The following is a 3,217-nucleotide window of genomic DNA, read 5'->3' as shown; positions in this document are numbered from 1 at the left end:
TTCTCTTGCGAAGGCATCCCTTTCGACACCAATTATTCCTATTTTCCCTCATACAGTATACATTACGGTGGCACGATTTCCCACACTTAAAATCAGGCAAAATTTATCTGACCCTGCACTGACGGCTTCTCCAGAGTACAAACACTTGTTATTTCCCTGGCGCAGTGAACTGACTAATTCAAAGATGATGGAAGTTGTCATCACGAAATTTCGTTGCCGCGTTACCTCCCTCAATTTTTACTTGCATAGATCAGGCATATTGAATTCCCCTATGTGCATTTACTGTAATCAAGAGGAAACGATCAGTCATTTTTTATTACATTGTTGCCGTTTCGATTTATTCAGGCAAAGCATACTAGCACCACCTCTTCAAAGACTGGGCTTGCAACTATCACAACCTGATCTTCTTTCATTTGGAGCCTCTACACTGGGTTTCAGCCACAGGGATGTTTTATTCGCCATTCAAGAATACATCACTGCGACTAAACGATTTTCTGGCTAAATTGCTGTCTCACCATTTTTCTTCTTTTTTTCTGCAAACTTGATATCGGTATTTCATATCAAAATTAAGTTACAAAAACTTTTGTAGCACGAGTCTTCACCCAACAGGTGGAAATCCTCTTCTTCTTCTACTTTGTCACTGAGGACAAAAGGCTTCGCCCACACGGCGGAAAGACCCTACGCGCACTTGCGCAAAACTTTCATCTTCTGCCTACGCACACGGGCGCGAACTTTCTTCTTCTCCTCCATCCCTGAGGGCAAGAAGCTTCACCGACCGACACAGCGGAAACACCCTACGCACACTGGCGTGAAATTCCTTCTTCTCCTGCTTTGTCACTGAGGACAAAACCTTCGCCGGCGACACGGCGGAACACCCTACGCCCTCTGGCGCATACTTTCTTCTCCTGATCTCCCATCTCTGCTGCTCGGTTAAATACCCTTCGCGCTAGATTCCAGAAAATTCTCATCGTTTCGTCGGCGTGATACGCAGCGAAGGCTGGGGAAAGCGCGAGACGGTTGGAGGGCCGTCCGCGACAGATGACGCAACCCTGCATCACCACGCGCCTTTCCATCGAGAACCTTCCAGGGCTTGCTCGGCCGCCGATGTGGGGAGGGTTCGTCGGCGAACCTACGCTTCCGAGGGGAGAGAGACGAGCGCCCGGGGAGTCTTTGGATGCTTGTTTTTCTTGTTTATCGTTGACCTCGAGGCATCTCTCCGGCGCTTCGTCGCGAGAATTTGGCGGCGCACCCTTTTTTCAGCGCTCGTTTTGTAACATTGCCCCCCACTTTAGCAATATTATCTCATAATATTCAAAACCACACAAACGAGTGCGAACAGTCCCCACTCTCTCAAAGACTGTAACATAGTCCGTCGCTCAAGACACGTCACATTCGCATTAGATCACTCAATACAATTGTACATTGCAATTCAATCTCACAACACATAGAATATAGCCACAGGTACATGATTACAACACTCCATCACATACTTCAAGAAATACAAATGTACAAAGGTCTGTCATTACAACAACTGTACAATACTATACATCACATCACCGTAACAAACATTTTGCCTCGCTCGACATAGAGTTGTGACACAGGATAACAACCACATTAACACAACATATTGCAATCAGCACTGTCAAACACATTCCGATTCGGCCTCAACACCTATCCCGTGTACATCGAGCTGAGCTTGCGTCCTTTCTTGCGGTGCTCTCTCGATCTCTCCTTGTTTTTGCTCATTTTGTTCCGGCGAGCCCTTTCAGACGACGGTATCTGAGGCGGCGTCTCAGCCATCGTTGTCACTTCCGACGCTGTTAACGGGTCATAACGTTTGTCACACACTTCGGGTGAGGCCCCGCCGATCCAACACCGACGTGCGGCAGACTCGCAGGCTTCCACTTTACGCTTCGGCGTGCAACGCCTTAAAGGCCTGGAAGTGGCACATTTCAAATTTATTTGCAGGTCGGTCGACCCGTGCGGGGTTGCACGTGTGGTGATGAATGAGCCTGATCGACGCACTCATAAGCAGACACGGAAATTTTATGCAAAACTAACATTTAATTCAAACAAGGGCACAGGCAAGAGTTAACAAAAATAACAAAGGAGGAAACTGATACGCACGATGGAAAGAACAGCTATATAACAAAATATGCTAAAAACACTACAAAAGATACAGACTAAAGACAAATATGCGGAACATTATTAAAACAACAACAAGATGGAACTACAGCATAGACAAGGAAACTTTACGAGAGGAAGAGGGAAAAAACGCAAGCTCGCGCTTCTGACCTTTGACGTGCGACGAAGCGCACACTAAAAATATTTAAAAAAAGGCTGGTTATAATAAATTAACGATTTAAAATAAAGTCACAATAAAAAGTTCCGTACGGACCAGGCTAGCTCTTGGTGCACGTAGGGGAGTTGACGGGTGCCGCTGGAGGTCTCGCAGGCTTGGTAGACGACGAGGGTGCACGGAATTGCAGCCGTCTCAATACGTTGCGCGGGTCACTCCATGCTCGCCGCCTACGCGAGACTCGCTACAGCGACGACCGCGCTTGTTGCTGGCTGTACGTCAACTGCCTATTCCGATGCAGTCCAAACCTCTTGCGCAAAACTTTCATCTTCTGCCTACGCACACGGGCGCGAACTTTCTTCTTCTCCTCCGTCCTGAGGGCAAGAGGCTTCGCCGACAGACATGGCGGAAACACCCTACGCACACTGGCGTGAAATTCCTTCTTCTCCTGCTTTGTCACTGAGGACAAAACCTTCGCCGGCGACACGGCGGAACACCCTACGCACTCTGGCGCATACTTTCTTCTTCTCCTGATCTCCCATCTCTGCTGCTCAGTTAAATACCCTTCGCGCTAGATTCCTGAAAATTCTCATCAATTCGTCGGCGCGATACGCAGCGAAAGGCTGGGGAAAGCGCGAGACGGTTCGAGGGCCGTCCGCGACAGATGATGCAACCCTGCATCACCATGCCCCTTTCCATCGAGAACCTTCCAGGGCTTGCTCGGCCGCCGATGTGAGGAGGTTCATCAGCGAACCTACGCTTCCGAGGGGAGAGAGACGAGCGCCCGGGGAGTCTTTGGATGCTTGTTTTTCTTCTTTATCGTTGACCTCGAGGCGTCTCTCCGGCGCTTCGTCGCGAGAATTTGGCGGCGCGCCCTTTTTTGAGCGCTCGTTTTGTGACACCTGCTCAAATCGGTCA

The sequence above is a fragment of the Rhipicephalus microplus genome, chromosome X (assembly GCF_043290135.1).
Source record: "Rhipicephalus microplus isolate Deutch F79 chromosome X, USDA_Rmic, whole genome shotgun sequence".
Lineage (NCBI taxonomy): Eukaryota > Metazoa > Arthropoda > Arachnida > Ixodida > Ixodidae > Rhipicephalus > Rhipicephalus microplus.
The sequence above is the reverse complement of the archived record's forward strand: the minus strand, read 5'-3'. Positions refer to the sequence as shown.